The sequence below is a fragment of the Panicum virgatum genome, chromosome 7K (assembly GCF_016808335.1).
Source record: "Panicum virgatum strain AP13 chromosome 7K, P.virgatum_v5, whole genome shotgun sequence".
In the NCBI taxonomy this organism is placed as follows: domain Eukaryota; kingdom Viridiplantae; phylum Streptophyta; class Magnoliopsida; order Poales; family Poaceae; genus Panicum; species Panicum virgatum.
In genome coordinates this window covers 43677080-43694039 of record NC_053142.1, presented here as the reverse complement: position 1 = coordinate 43694039, position 16960 = coordinate 43677080, and the positions used below count along the sequence as shown (strand labels likewise).

Sequence of the window (16960 nt, the reverse complement as noted above, 5' to 3'; positions counted from 1 at the left end):
AGTTATTCTAGCTGAAAGCACTGCCACACAAATTTTTTTTGAAAATTTATATTTTTGCCGCAAGTAATATTGCGGGAAAAATCCGGGATGTTAGGCTGACCACAGCGGAGGGAGCAAGAGCAAATTTGCTCCCTCCTCGTTTCCCACGCCCTCTCTGTCTACAGTGTCAAACAGTGCATCTACAGTGTCAAACAGTATATTTGCTCCTTCATTTACTCTCTTCACTGTGGACGGTCTTGCTCCATGCCATGGATCAGCAACGGACGACATGGGGCGTCCTATGTCCCTGGATGTAGAACTCGCTAAGTTAGAGGAGCCGGCTGCAACTAGACCCGCGCAGCCGAAACCCTAGCCCCTCTATGGCCCTCGCTTTGCGCCTCCGGCGGACCCTTGTCGCCGCCGCCACCTCCTCCTCGCTTCTCCGTCCGGCCGCATCAGCCACCCTCTCCCAGCCTCTCCCGCTTGCGTCCATCTTCCCGCTTCTGCTCCCGGCGCCGCAGGAGGGTTCCAGTCGAGGGCGGCGGCGGCGGTGCGGGAAAGGGCTACAGCGGCGTGGCCGAGGACAAGAACTCCCCTGACAATGGGTGCGACTACAAACACTGGCTCATCAGGATGGATTTCCCGGACCCCAAGCCCTCCCGCGAGGAGATGATCGAAACCTACCTTAAGACCCTCGCCATAGTCGTTGGAAGGTATAATTTAACTTCGAACAATTTAGCATAGGCGTGTTGTTTTCGTATTAGGAAGGTTTTTCTTTCTCTACTGAATTGCAAGATTGCTCGCCGCTGGCCTGGGTAATATGGGATGAGTGGGGTGATTGAACTAAAGTACTGCAATGTTGGTGTCTCTCCGTGCTGATAGGTCTTATCTTTGGTTTAGTGCTTGATACTAGTATGTCCTAGGTTCAGTCTTACAGAATGTTTTCAACATCAATTTTGATTGACTGCATCACCTGAAAATGGTAGGAGCAATCTCGTCCTGAAAACAAGTTACTTGTGAAATGGCAGAGAACAGAAATATTGGTCCAATCTCGTCCTGAAAACAAGTTACTTGTGAAATGGCAGAGAACAGAAAAATTGGTCCGTGTTTGTTTTAGAGGCCAGTTCCTGAAGCAGGTTATATGTGATTGTTTAGAGCAGTTGAACTTATGACGTTGAAGTGGCACTTAAGGAGTGTTTTTTTTTAAGTTATGAGGGTTTATATTGGAGTTAAAGGGAGGGAGCCATATCTCAAATCTTTAAGTGGTGGATGATTTAAAAATTTAAGAGGGGGAAGTGTATATTGAATGATTGATATTTTGAGTTATATAAATGCATATTTCGGCTAGGTTTTTTAATGGAAGTTTGAGCATCGAAGTGGTTTCATGTACACATTATGTACACACTTTTGTGCTAAACACACATTTTTACATGATTAGTACAAACATCTTGGTTTAACTTCTGCTTTTCATATGGGGCTTTAAGTTAGCCAAGTTCCATGAGAGGGCTATTGATGTTGAAAGTAGTGTCTTAGGGTCTAGCTGCTACTAATATGATCGTGCTCTGAAATGCTACATTGTTCCTTTTCTTTGGTGATGCAGAATAGTTTTAGAAAAGGTAATGAAAGATTTGTCGTTTGAGTCAATAATCATGAATTTGTTTTTTGGTATTATAAGATCAGTTAACAAAAGATGTTCAGTCATCCATCGTTAAATCATGTTTATGCTTCAAGGAGAGCACCGTCTATGGTTTATAGATTCTGCAAACAGAAATTTTCATAATAATTCTATGCGTTACTAGCTGGTATCCTTGTTCCAATTATCTATGGTTGGTGTCCTGTGTCCCGTGCAGCTATTGTATATTTTGATAATTCGGCTCCTAACTCATCGATTTATCAGGGCTTGTTTAGTTCATATCTGGACATATCTGCAATGTCAAATGCATCTAAGTCATGGTTAAAATCACCTGCAGTGGTAGGACCTTCCACAATGCACGCTGTTTTTATTAATTTTCTACGATAAGGTACTAATCGAATGTCCAACAAGAATGGAATCAGATAGAATTACCATTTTATTCTCATTATCTCAGCCAACACCACTCGTTCATATGGCGAGGCACAAGTGCCTAAGTATCCTTATGGCACCTATACTGATGATGAACCTGATCGACACTAGAAGTGGTGGCAAACTTGGAATTCAGAGCAGTTGTGCTAGCATTGTGATACATCTTCTTGATAGCCTTTGGTGGCAACTCTAGCTTCTTCTCAATGTGTTAATCCAGTAGAACTCAGATATAGCTAAAGGCCAATTCGTAGGTTTAGCCCTACTGGTCGATGCCCTGACTTTAGAGCATTTTACTTTGTACTGTGTTCATCTTATGAACTAATAGCGCAAGTAAATAAAACTGCAGCAGCGAAAATGCAAGAGAGAGAAACAACTGACAGTGGTAACCAATCAATCAAGTACCATAAACAACAGCCCCCTCCCCTCTCTCTCTCTCTCTATATATATATATATAATATATATATAACATGCATATTCTGTACATACCTTGATTCGTAAGAAACTGCCATTTACAGATCTTGATTTGTTACGAATAGCAAGGGAAGAAAGAAAGCATAAATAGAGGGCTTTAGGCCCCATGGAGCTACGCATTTGGGTAGTGGAAAAGCTTGAGAGGAAGAACACCAGCAACCACCACCAGATTTCAGCGACGGAGGAAGTAGCTGACTAGCTGAGCGGCCGATCTACACGGTGATGTCCAGTCTCGATGGCAGCCTTCGCTTCCATGGGATTTATGTAGGAGTTTCCCTCTGGAAAAACACTGCTTCAGATGTGGGAAAAACAGCCATTCTTTTAACTCACTAGGCCATTATAAATAGGGATAATTGGATCTGTGACACCGAAAGTTCCACGTTTTAGAAATTTACCTTCGAAAGAACTCCGTTAAGGTTTCTACCATCGAAAGATCATGTTGTTTAGAATTTTACCATTCCGTCAATGTCAGTTAGCATTTTGAATTATTTTTATATACTCTAACTCTATTCAGAGTAATAAAATGACCTGTATTCAGAATCCTCCCGGCCGGGGACCGCCCGGCTTCCTTCCCCTGGCCGCCGCCCCTACTGCTCCTCCCAGGCTCCCATCGCCGCTGCTTTGCTGTGCCCCTGCTACTCCTCCCTCCTCCGCCACCTTGATGCGCCCTGCTGCTCCTACCGTCCCCAACGCCAAGGGCAGAGGTGGTCCCCTGACCGGCGGCCGCGATACCGATCAGAAAGGGAGCTTTCCCTTCCGAAGATTCCTTGTCTCTTCTTTTGTTCTTTGTCAGAAGCAATTCTTGCTTTGAATTCTGGGTTGAGTTCTTTGCCCAACTGATGCGAGGATTTCGATTGCTGATCGGCGGCCTTCTTCTCCATTTGGCTCTCTTCTTGCTTGCCGGAATAGACGCATGCGAACCGGAGCCATGGCCTGAGGAGGAGGCGGCGGCGCTGCTTGCCTTCAAGGCAGTGGCGGACGACCCATGTGGCGTGCTCGCGGACTGGGCGCGCGCGGCGAACGCCACCGGGGCATCGTGCTCGTGGGACGGCGTCGCGTGCGCGCCGCAGCCTGACAGCCACGTCGTCGCCGTCAACCTCATTGGCAAGGTGCTCACAACAAGGGAGTCGAGCAGGCGTCCCTGCTGCTGCTCCTCCGTCCCACCACTGCTGCGCTGCAGCTGCTCCCACCGCATAAAAATCACCCAGGAGCCACTGCACCAGATTGATTTTAAGGAAATTTGGGGTGAGTCAGGTTGCAGTGGCAGCATCCTGCCGGTGAGCAGCAGTCAAGCTGCATAGTTCAGCTAAGCAAAGAGGTGAGAAGGAAGAAGGAGGGGGGGGGGGGTGCAAAAATGTCCATGCTGACACCGTTTGTGTCTAAAATGGACGGAATGGTAAATTTCTAAACAATGCAATCATTCGATGGTAGAAATCTTGACGGAGTTTTTTCGATGGTAAATTTCTAAAATGTGGAACTTTCGGTGTTCGGATCCAATTTTCCCTTATAATATAGTTGGTGTTTTATCCTTAACCAATCGAGTTTTCTCTTACTGACAGTTACGGGGCTTATATAAATGAGATAGACATTTGAATTCAGGCAACAGCAACATAATTTTTTTCTCATTTGCTGAGACTTGAGCTTCTTGTAGTTATGAGGAGGCTAAGAAGAGGATGTATGCTTTTAGTACAACAACATATATTGGTTTTCAGGCTGTAATGGATGAAGAAATGACTGAAAATTTTCGTGGTGAGTGAACATGATATGAACTAATGTTTATCCTGCAGTATGATTAAAAAGTTATAGTTCTTACCTGCCTGTTTTGGTATTTTGGCCAGGGTTGCCTGGAGTACTTTTTGTTTTGCCTGATGCGTATCTTGGATATACAAAGGAGTATGGAGGTCTGTACCATTCATATTTTTCTTGTTTCTGGATTTACTATTTATGAACTTGAAACGCTCTTGTTTTTTCCTTGTATTGTATGCTGTGAAGGAATAAGCAGTCCATACATTTTCAGAGTCTCTAATATGCTTTGATTGAATTGCTTATTGCGTCTACTACATGGTAATATAGAAATTAATGCTATATTTATTTGTGTATTGATATCATCAGGTGACAAATATGACAATGGTGTTATCACTAAGGCTAGGCCGCGATATCCTTATTGGGGCAAATCATCAAGGCCTGACAAGAACAGTAACCCTCAGCCCTCAAGCGAATCAACTGGTACGAGAGCGTTTGATATCCTAATTATCTTTTGTAAAGTGGCACTACCATATGGAATGAAATAAACCAGTTAGACTGCTAATATACAATTTACATCTGCAATGAGAACCAAGGTTCAAGAAATCGCGATTATGCGCTACGCGGAGGGTTAGCGTGTCGATTACCAGGTAATCGCCCAATTAATCGCCGAGCCCGGGGAAAAGAGCTTGGCAGCCGCATCGGGAGCGGGAATGGGAAAGATTGGCGCGGCCGCGCGGGAGCCCTCCTTGCTCGTTCGCAATGCCCGCCCTGCTCGTCTGTCGCGCCGGCACTGCTCGTCGGCCGCACCCGCCCAGCTCGTCCGCGGCGTGCTTCCTCGCCTCCCCACCGCTAGCTAGCCGCTCCACGGTTGTGCCTCCCCGCCGCCGGCTTGCATGTCCACCGGGAGTGCCCATTGAATGGCATCATGCTGTGGAAGAAAGAGGAAGGAGAGGGAGAGGGGGAGACCGAGAGAGAGAGTGTGGCGGCGGAGAAGGGAAGGACACGTGCGGCTGTTGTGGTGCTGCCTACTGCTCGAGTGGGGGAGTAGATGATGGTTAGGTTAGGTTAGGGAGTGGGCTATTGGGCTTTAGTTAGATGTTGGGCTGAGAAGGAAGAAATAAGATGTTGGGCTTAGGGAGAAGAAATTACGGCTGTAAGTCCTCTTGAAAACCATATTTTTTTATTTTTTTGCAATATTAGTAAAAACGCTTAATCCCATTTAATTGCATTTAATCACGATTACTCTTTTTCTCAGCTCGAGTGCACACACAGCGCGTAGCGATTTCTTGAACCTTGCTTGTGTTAGCTCAAGATACTCCGACCACAATGTGGAGGTCCCGCAAGGGGGTATGTATAGCCCAAGCCTCGAAACTAACCATTGGGAGTTTCCTCCACGTTTCTGCATGACCACCGGACCGTTTGGTGGTAGCTCCACCGAACCGTCCGGTGTGCACTCTCAACTGGCCGTTGAGTCGACCGTGGAACTGGAATTCGACCGCTGCCACCACCGGACCGTTCGGTGCTGCACCACTGGACCGTCCGGTGCGTGTTGGTGCCTGGGTCTTCAACTTGATGTAGCTTCTGTCTATAACGTTCGGTTGTCCACCGGACCGTCCGATGTGTTATAGCACTCGGACGCGGTACGGTCGATCCATCCTCCACTGTCAATATCGTCCAATGTTAGGTCCGGACCATCCGATGCTTGAGCACCGGACCGTCCGGTGCGTGTATTCGCACCGGGTCTTGAGTCTTCAGCTTCGGGGCTTCTTGTACTCACCGTACCGTCCGGTGGGGCTCCACCGGACCGTCTGTTGCATGAAAAATCCGGCCCACTGGTTTTAGCCTTACACCACGGCGGTGTTTGGATCCCCAGGCTAAATTTTAGCCCCCGCCATATCGGATGTTCCCAAGCTAGTTAAAAGTACTAAATATAGTCTAATTATAAAACTAATTACACAGACGAGGAGCAAACGCCGAGACAAATTTATAAGCCTAATTAATCCATGATTAGCAAATGTGATGCTGCAGTAACCATTTGCTAATCATAAATTAATTAGGCTCGTCTCGTTGTTTATTCCTCGGCTGCGTAATTAGTTTTTTAATTAAATCATATTTAATACTTCTAACTAGCATCAAAACATTCGATGTGACGTGGGCTAAATTTTAACTCCTGAATCCAAACACCCCCTACCTCCCTTTGAGCCTGCTTTAACACTACTACACAGAGGAGAAGTCACACCAATCATATCCTATGTACTACGGAATGATGGTGCATGCCTAGCCGGCCTGTTCGGGTCTTGTCGTCATTCTCAAAAGGAAGAGGAAGGCCCTGGGTGCCCTACTTTTCCAGATTATATCCTCAGTTAACTTATATCCTCTTACACACACTAGAACTCAGAACCCTATCTTGGGGGATCTCCACCACCCTAAGGCTATGTTTGGCAACAAAAAAAACAAAACTCATGTCCAATCGGAATAGGAGGGAATTGAGGGAAAATGAACTAATTTTTTTCTCGATTCTCTTCATTTCCCTTCAATTCTAATCGAAATATTTGATCCAAACAAGCCCTAAGCTTGTACTCCTTAACGTGAGCCCTTGGCTTATACCAGAAGAAATATATATCTTCCACCCCTAGAGGTTGTAGGGTTTTACACTCCGATGGCTAAAACTTTGTACATCATATCCCCGTCTGAGCCTAGCCGTTTTCGGTTTGTGGTATAAGCTTCACTCACGGTGAGCATGTCCCTCGTAACTCAAAGAGGTCCTCTCTGTACCCTCAACTATCACCCATCAGTTTGTGGTATATGCTTCACTCATGGTGAGCATCTGTCCCTCGTAACTCAAAGAGATCCTCTCTGTACCCTCAACTATCACCCATCGGTACTGATTGGTACGAGTCTGTTATGGGTTAGCTTTGGATTGAAGGCTATGGGTGTGTTTGGATACATATGGCTCCATTGTATCCAAACAAGCGACCTAATGGCATGCTAAACTTGAGAACTAGCCCTTGGCCTAAACTTTACTTCACTAGTCCACAAAAATGAGCTAAGGTAGGCCAAATTTATCTAGGAATGGAGAAAAGTCAAAGATGTCATCTCTCGCAACCATACTACCATAACAACATGGTACTCTTGGCAATCTACACTCACATCTATCCATTAGCTATTGGTATCCAAACAACACATAATATTAGAATCGAGCATGCCCTAAAAAATTAGTTGAATGTTATTTCAGGAGTTACATAATCTCTCATCAGAATGAAGGTGGTGTTGAAGCCTCCCAATAAATAGCAACGAGAAAAACAAGCAAGCAATTATTAGACGATGGAAGGGATTTCAACACACCATAAGCAACATAGCATAGCAATCCATCTAAGCCAAGCCAAACCACTTATAAAATGTCAAATCATGAGATTTCAGCATACTTCATAAGCAACATACCATATCATTCCATCTCAATCCAAACCATTACAAACATAAATTGTCGTTGTTCAGGTAGCAGACAACTAACTCGATACTACAAATACAAACTCGAAATAACATGATACTAGGCTAGAGTAAAACCATAAAGACGGTAAAGATGGACTGCATAGATCTGACCAAACCCTCGAGCAGCTCCACGCCATAAGGGACCATAAGAATTTTGGAACTCCCAGAACGGGTATTTCCCTAGGACACCAAATCCTGTGATTGTCATAGTATGAGTCCACCTGCCCCGCTGTTGCGGATTAACAACATAGATATCATCAAAGAAGTTTGATTTGTCTTTTGGTTTGCCGTAATGATCAAATGTGCTTCCAAATACTTCAAATACGCCGATCATTGGACCATCCTTCATATAATTTTTCACCGCATGACTAACATCAGCTACACTAGTGTTGATTTCTTCATAGTCCTTTATCTTAAGTGTTTCCTGTTTAGGAAAAAAACAAAGAAATATGCATCTAACTTTAAAATGTGCAATACTTGATATACAACTGAATAGTTAAAAGAGAAAATGAGACAGTTTAATTTGATTTAAATATATACTGTAAATGGAGATTACATTCTACACAACATTTTTAACTCAGATATATGTGCTGCAAATTAATGTAGCATCCTATATTACACTTTATATATGGGCAGAAAATTGGAAGTGCAAATGAAAGATTAAATTTATTAACATGTATAGCTGCCTTTAAACTACTGTTAGTACTAGAGTTAATTAATTTGAATCCATACCAGGTTCCGTAATCGTAAATGGACAGGGTAAAAAACAGTTGCTCACCTCTGAGTCCTTTAGCATACACCTGTGTCCTTTAGAACAGTCTGGCACCTCAACACAGAATAAATTTCTTTATACAGAGCCCTGCTTTTATTCTCAAGGTCTTCCCATGAAAGTTCTGCACAAGGCTGATCCACCTTCAGCCTTTGGTGCGCTTCGAGAGGAGTGCAGAAACTAAAGTAAGTATATTTTCCTGCATAAGGACAAATAAAAAATGGTTTACTAATCGACCATAAAGATATAGCAGCTGCCAGTAAATGCAAATATCAAATTTGACTATTCGCTATTAACATGCACAATTTATCTACTAATTAAAAAAGATCCAACCAACCATGAATTTATTATAGATGCTGATGGTAGATACGCAAAATCAAATTGATGTTGGTCAGCAGCTGACTAAACTTACTAGCTAAGCAAAGGTTAAACCAACCTAAACTACTCCATAATAATTAAGTAGAACAAAAGCACTACTCCATATTAATTAAGTAGAACAAAAGCATAAGGACAATCTATAACATTAATGTTTTATTAATATTTTTTCTCCCTCTTTTTATCCACAAATGCAATGGCAAGCTAATAAGCAACAACCGTGACATAACAGCCAACAAATGCACAAAATGAAAAGCCATACCTCCATAACCCCTTTGGTCCTTGCAATCTGCGAGGACCTTCTGACTTGTCTTTGGAGTGGATTTGTTAACAGAACGGTTCCGCCATGTAAAACGGATTCGAACAGCACCATACCTATCAAGAACCATGGCGAACCCTGCAAACAATGTCATAATGGTCATCATCATCACACCATAAATATATATTTACGTAAAGAACAATCTTTATTGCAACAACAACATCAATAGACATTTATAAGTATGTGCCTACCCTGTCGCTAAATAGTATAATACCAAATACCAACACCACGGCTCCACAGGACAATGAACTTAGGTATCTGACTTCGATACTCATAAACATAATCACATGGAGATATGGCTGCACAAATTACATTGGTAGCAGCAAAACAATGTCGCAACAATAGTACCGCAGTGAAATGATTTGACTGTATTTGAAGGAAATTATATAATACCACCATAAACTTGACACCACAAATCAGCTATCAGTAGCAGTCCAACCCAAACAAGCTACAGGGCGTCCAGGGAACCTTGATCTTAGCGCCCTTCCAGCGTGAGCCAAAACAAGCCTTAAACTCAAACCCACCCAGTGTAGAACCACTGTTGCCCACCTTCCCCGTAGTCTGCGGCTCCACCCGCCGCACTGCCGCTGGTACTTCTCCGACCGCTTCTATAGCCGATATCCGGGGATCCCACCCCCGAACAAAGGTTAACAACGACAACATCGTTCACCAATCACCTCACACTCAAAGGAAGAACATCTCCGGGCCGACATAGCGCGGGCGCGCAGCATGGGGCGCGACGCGCGCGGCCGCCGGAGCACAGGGACGCCTGAGCGGGGGGCGAGGGGATGCCGGGGAGCGGGATTGGATTTGGGAGATGGAGTGAGCTAGTGAGGGACCTAGCCACCGAGGTCTGAGGCCGCCTGTCGTGAGAACCAGGGAGAGAACAGAGAAGTGAGGGAGCTAGAGGCCGCGAGGAAGTTACCTTTCAGAGCGCCGGAGGCCGGAGCGGAGGATGCTGGACGGCCGGAGGGAGGCGGCGCCTCGGGTCGGCGGGCATCCTCGCCTTCTCGGGGGTCGGCTGCGCGAGCGAGTGGGCAGGGGCCTGCGCGAGCTAGGGTTGGAGAGGCAGAGGATTTCTTCGTGGGTCAAAAAATTTGGGCTGCAGCTGGGCCAGGCCGAGCCGAGATATGGCGAGCACCATACCAGGCCTCCGCCCCTGACTTCACTCTATCTGTAAAACGTGTATAGCTACTGATCTAGCAACCCTTCACACTCATGCTAGAGATCTAGCAACCCTTCAAACGTGTATATGCTATACATTTCTTAAAAAACATGTCATGCTATCTCTAGCATGAGTGTGAAGGGTTGCTAGATCAGTAGCTATACACGTTTTATTAGATAGAGTGAAGTCAGGGGCGGAGGCCTGGTATGGTGCTCGCCATACCTCGGCCCGGCCCAGCTGCAGCCCAATTTTTTTGACCCACGAAGAAATCCTGCCTCTCCAACCCTAGCTCGCGCAGGCCCCCGCCCGCTCGCTCGCGCAGCCGAGCGCCGACCCCCGAGAAGGCGAGGACACCCGCTGACCCGAGGCGCCGCCTCCCTCCGGCCATCCAGCATCCTCCGCTCCGGCCTCCGGCGCTTTGAAAGGTAACTTCCTCGCGGCCTCTGGCTCCCTCCCTTCTCTGTTCTCTCCCCGGTTCTCACTGTAGGCGGTAGGCGGCCTCAGACCTTGGTGGCTCAGTCCCTCACTAGCTCACTCCATCTCCCAAATCCAATCCCGCTCCCCAGCGTCCCCTCGCCCCCCGCTCAGGCGGCCCCGCGCGCCGCGCCCGCCCCGCGCCCCATGCTGCGCGCCCGCGCTGTGTCGGCCCGGAGATGTTCTTCCTTTGAGTGTGAGGTGATTGGTGAACGATGTTGTCGTTGTTAACCTTTGTTCGGGGGTGGGATCCCCGGATATCGGCTATAGAAGCGGTCGGAGAAGTACCAGCAGCAGTGCGGCGGGTGGAGCCGCAGACTGCGGGGAAGGTGGGCAACAGTGGTTCTACACTGGGTGGGTTTGAGTTTAGGGCTTGTTTTGGCTCATGCTAGAAGGGCGCTAAGATCAAGGTTCCCTGGACGCCCTGTAGCTTGTTTGGGTTAGACTGCTACTGATAGCTGATTTGTGGTGTAAGTTTATGGTGGTATCATATAATTTCCTTCAAATACAGTCAAATCATTTCACTGTGGTACTATTGTTGCGACACTGTTTTGCTGCTACCAATGTAATTTGTGCAGCCATATCTCCATGTGATTATGTTTATGAGTATCGAAGTCAGATACCTAAGTTCATTGTCCTGTGGAGCCGTGGTGTTGGTATTTGGTATTATACTATTTAGCGACAGGGTAGGCACATACTTATAAATGTCTATTGATGTTGTTGCAATAAAGATTGTTCTTTACGTAAATATATATTTATGGTGTGATGATGATGACCATTATGACATTGTTTGCAGGGTTCACCATGGTTCTTGATAGGTATGGTGCTGTTCGAATCCGTTTTACATGGCGGAACCGTTCTGTTAACAAATCCACTCCAAAGACAAGTCAGAAGGTCCTCGCAGATTGCAAGGACCAAAGGGGTCATGGAGGTATGGCTTTTCATTTTGTGCATTTGTTGGCTGTTATGTCACGGTTGTTGCTTATTAGCTTGCCATTACATTTGTGGATAAAAAGAGGGAGAAAAAAATATTAATAAAACACTAATGTTATAGATTGTCCTTATGCTTTTGTTCTACTTAATTAATATGGAGTAGTGCTTTTGTTCTACTTAATTATTATGGAGTAGTTTAGGTTGGTTTAACCTTTGCTTAGCTAGTAAGTTTAGTCAGCTGCTGACCAACATCAATTTGATTTTGCGTATCTACCATCAGCATCTATAATAAATTTATGGTTGGTTGGATCTTTCTTAATTAGTAGATAAATTGTGCATGTTAATAGCGAATAGTCAAATTTGATATTTGCATTTACTGGCAGCTGCTATATCTTTATGGTCGATTAGTAAACCATTTTTTATTTGTCCTTATGCAGGAAAATATACTTACTTTAGTTTCTGCACTCCTCTCGAAGCGCACCAAAGGCTGAAGGTGGATCAGCCTTGTGCAGAACTTTCATGGGAAGACCTTGAGAATAAAAGCAGGGCTCTGTATAAAGAAATTTATTCTGTGTTGAGGTGCCAGACTGTTCTAAAGGACACAGGTGTATGCTACAAGGATTCAGAGGTGAGCAACTGTTTTTTACCATGTCCATTTACGATTACGGAACCTGGTATGGATTCAAATTAATTAACTCTAGTACTAATAGTAGTTTAAAGGCAGCTATACATGTTAATCAATTTAATCTTTCATTTGCAGTTCCAATTTTCTGCCCATATATAAAGTGTAATATAGGATGCTACATTAATTTGCAGCAAATATATCTGAGTTAAAAATGTTGTGTAGAATGTAATCTCCATTTACAGTATGTATTTAAATCAAATTAAGCTGTCTCATTTTCTCTTTTAACTATTCAGTTGTATATAAAGTATTGCCCATTTTAAAGTTAGATGCATATTTCTTTGTTTTTTTTCCTAAACAGGAAACACTTAAGATAAAGGACTATGAAGAAATCAACACTAGTGTAGCTGATGTTAGTCGTGCGGTGAAAAATTATATGAAGGATGGTCCAATGATCGGCGTATTTGAAGTATTTGGAAGCATCTTTGATCATTACGGCAAACCAAAAGACAAATCAAACTTCTTTGATGATATCTATGTTGTTAATCCGCACCAGGGGGGCAGGTGGACTCATACTGTGACAATCACAGGATTTGGTGTCCAAGGGAAATACCCGTTCTGGGAGTTTCAAAATTCTTATGGTCCCTTATGGCGTGGAGCTGCTCGAGGGTTTGGTCAGATCTATGCAGTCCATCTTTACCGTCTTTATGGTTTTACTCTAGTCTAGTATCATGTTATTTCGAGTTTGTATTTGTAGTATCGAGTTAGTTGTCTGCTACCTGAACAACGACAATTTATGTTTGTAATGGTTTGGATTGAGATGGAATGATATGGTATGTTGCTTATGAAGTATGCTGAAATCTCATGATTTGACATTTTATAAGTGGTTTGGCTTGGCTTAGATGGATTGCTATGCTATGTTGCTTATGGTGTGTTGAAATCCCTTCCATCGTCTAATAATTGCTTGCTTGTTTTTCTCGTTGCTATTTATTGGGAGGCTTCAACACCACCTTCATTCTGATGAGAGATTATGTAACTCCTGAAATAACATTCAACTAATTTTTTAGGGCATGCTCGATTCTAATATTATGTGTTGTTTGGATACCAATAGCTAATGGATAGATGTGAGTGTAGATTGCCAAGAGTACCATGTTGTTATGGTAGTATGGTTGCGAGAGATGACATCTTTGACTTTTCTCCATTCCTAGATAAATTTGGCCTACCTTAGCTCATTTTTGTGGACTAGTGAAGTAAAGTTTAGGCCAAGGGCTAGTTCTCAAGTTTAGCATGCCATTAGGTCGCTTGTTTGGATACAATGGAGCCATATGTATCCAAACACACCCATAGCCTTCAATCCAAAGCTAACCCATAACAGACTCGTACCAATCAGTACCGATGGGTGATAGTTGAGGGTACAGAGAGGATCTCTTTGAGTTACGAGGGACAGATGCTCACCGTGAGTGAAGCATATACCACAAACTGATGGGTGATAGTTGAGGGTACAGAGAGGACCTCTTTGAGTTACGAGGGACATGCTCACCGTGAGTGAAGCTTATACCACAAACCGAAAACGGCTAGGCTCAGACGGGGATATGATGTACAAAGTTTTAGCCATCGGAGTGTAAAACCCTACAACCTCTAGGGGTGGAAGATGTATATTTCTTCTGGTATAAGCCAAGGGCTCACGTTAAGGAGTACAAGCTTAGGGCTTGTTTGGATCAAATATTTCGATTAGAATTGAAGGGAAATGAAGAGAATCGAGAAAAAAATTAGTTCATTTTCCCTCAATTCCCTCCTATTCCGATTGGACATGAGTTTTGTTTTTTTTGTTGCCAAACATAGCCTTAGGGTGGTGGAGATCCCCCAAGATAGGGTTCTGAGTTCTAGTGTGTGTAAGAGGATATAAGTTAACTGAGGATATAATCTGGAAAAGTAGGGCACCCAGGGCCTTCCTCTTCCTTTTGAGAATGACGACAAGACCCGAACAGGCCGGCTAGGCATGCACCATCATTCCGTAGTACATAGGATATGATTGGTGTGACTTCTCCTCTGTGTAGTAGTGTTAAAGCAGGCTCAAAGGGAGGTAGGGGGTGTTTGGATTCAGGAGTTAAAATTTAGCCCACGTCACATCGAATGTTTTGATGCTAGTTAGAAGTATTAAATATGATTTAATTAAAAAACTAATTACGCAGCCGAGGAATAAACAACGAGACGAGCCTAATTAATTTATGATTAGCAAATGGTTACTGCAGCATCACATTTGCTAATCATGGATTAATTAGGCTTATAAATTTGTCTCGGCGTTTGCTCCTCGTCTGTGTAATTAGTTTTATAATTAGACTATATTTAGTACTTTTAACTAGCTTGGGAACATCCGATATGGCGGGGGCTAAAATTTAGCCTGGGGATCCAAACACCGCCGTGGTGTAAGGCTAAAACCAGTGGGCCGGATTTTTCATGCAACAGACGGTCCGGTGGAGCCCCACCGGACGGTACGGTGAGTACAAGAAGCCCCGAAGCTGAAGACTCAAGACCCGGTGCGAATATACGCACCGGACGGTCCGGTGCTCAAGCATCGGATGGTCCGGACCTAACATTGGACGATATTGACAGTGGAGGATGGATCGACCGTACCGCGTCCGAGTGCTATAACACATCGGACGGTCCGGTGGACAACCGAACGTTATAGACAGAAGCTACATCAAGTTGAAGACCCAGGCACCAACACGCACCGGACGGTCCAGTGGTGCAGCACCGAACGGTCCGGTGGTGGCAGCGGTCGAATTCCAGTTCCACGGTCGACTCAACGGCTAGTTGAGAGTGCACACCGGACGGTTCGGTGGAGCTACCACCGAACGGTCCGGTGGTCATGCAGAAACGTGGAGGAAACTCCCAATGGCTAGTTTCGAGGCTTGGGCTATACATACCCCCTTGCGCCACCTCCACATTGTGGTCGGAGTATCTTGAGCTAACACAAGCAAGGTTCAAGAAATCGCTACGCGCTGTGTGTGCACTCGAGCTGAGAAAAAGAGTAATCGTGATTAAATGCAATTAAATGGGATTAAGCGTTTTTACTAATATTGCAAAAAAATAAAAAATATGGTTTTCAAGAGGACTTACAGCCGTAATTTCTTCTCCCTAAGCCCAACATCTTATTTCTTCCTTCTCAGCCAAACATCTAACTAAAGCCCAATTGCCCACTCCCTAACCTAACCTAACCATCATCTACTCCCCCACTCGAGCAGTAGGCAGCACCACAACAGCCGCACGTGTCCTTCCCTTCTCCGCCGCCACACTCGGTCTCCCCCTCTCCTTCCTCTTTCTTCCACAGCATGATGCCATTCAATGGGCACTCCCGGTGGACATGCAAGCCGGCGGCGGGGAGGCACAACCGTGGAGCGGCTGGCTGGCGGTGGGGAGGCGAGGAAGCACGGCCGCGGACGAGCAGGGCGGGTGCGGCGGACGAGCAGTGCCGGCGCGACAGACGGGCAGGGCGGGCATTGCGGATGAGCAAGGAGGGCTCCCGCGCGGCCACGCCAATCTTTCCCGTTCCCGCTCCCGACGCGGCTGCCAAGCTCTTTTCCCCGGGCTCGGCGATTAATTGGGCGATTACTGGTAATCGACACGCTAACCCTCCGCGTAGCGCATAATCGCGATTTCTTGAACCTTGATGAGAACTATCTATCTGATTCTTCCACTGTCTCTATCTTCCGGTAATGTTTGCGTATGATAGATTGAGTTTCCTATTGTGAGTTAGGGACTATGGCAAAAGTCTGGCTACATTTTGGTTCATTTTCATTCCCCATACCCCTCTATTTGTTGAAAGTGTTATATTCTAGGATGTTATAATTAGAGGTGGTAATGGCACTAATTTTTGAGTTAGTTTAGGCATGGACTGGGCCAAAAAGGATAGGGTTGTATTTGTATAGTTTCGTGGCTTAAATTAATTAAGGGATGAAATGGGTTGTGAAAGGGCCTTTTGGTTGGGGCCCTTTAGCTATGTTAGAAGTATAAAATACACAAACCCAGTTATCAGAACAAATGTTGCACTGCCCCTTCCACGAATATCTTTGTGAACTACTTATCTGTCCCATGCTATAGTTTATGTTATATTTTGTTGATCATTTACCCACTTATTATATTGCTATTGTGCAGTGTAAGCAGTGATTGGTTGGAGACAAGCTTGAAGTTTGAAAAGTTGAAATTCCTACATGTAAAATAAACGACTGTGTGCACACATTCAAGGCCTATATGCACTGTGGTTTTACCAAACATTATTTTACTTTGGGTCATATGGTGACATGTTTTAACTCTTTCGGATTGTGAAACTCTTTTGTCTGTTTATCTAAATCTCAAGTTATTTGTTTAGTTGAATAAAGATGGTATCTGTATGGTAGTCCATGTAGAGGTCAATAACGCATTTATAAAGTGCAAATCAAATCTCTAAAATGTTGATCTCGTTAAGGATCAGAATAATTTCCTTCATGTGCCATCTTCAAAATTGATGCATGCATCTGTGCAACGTTGCTTCTCATCCTTATCTCAATTAGAGCAAC

The 16960-nt window shown here is 44.7% G+C and overlaps 1 long non-coding RNA gene and 1 pseudogene across 1 annotated transcript; one reads left to right on the top strand and one right to left on the bottom strand.

Moving 5' to 3' along the window:
- The first annotated feature begins 291 nt into the window (after window positions 1-291).
- LOC120641493 lies at window positions 292-13305 on the top strand (annotated as a pseudogene).
- LOC120641495 lies at window positions 7632-9745 on the bottom strand. The gene is made up of 2 exons (XR_005662284.1): window positions 8480-9745; window positions 7632-8171 (listed from the first exon to the last, which is right to left on the bottom strand). It is a non-coding gene; the product is annotated as an uncharacterized LOC120641495 (long non-coding RNA).
- Window positions 13306-16960: the final 3655 nt, after the last annotated feature.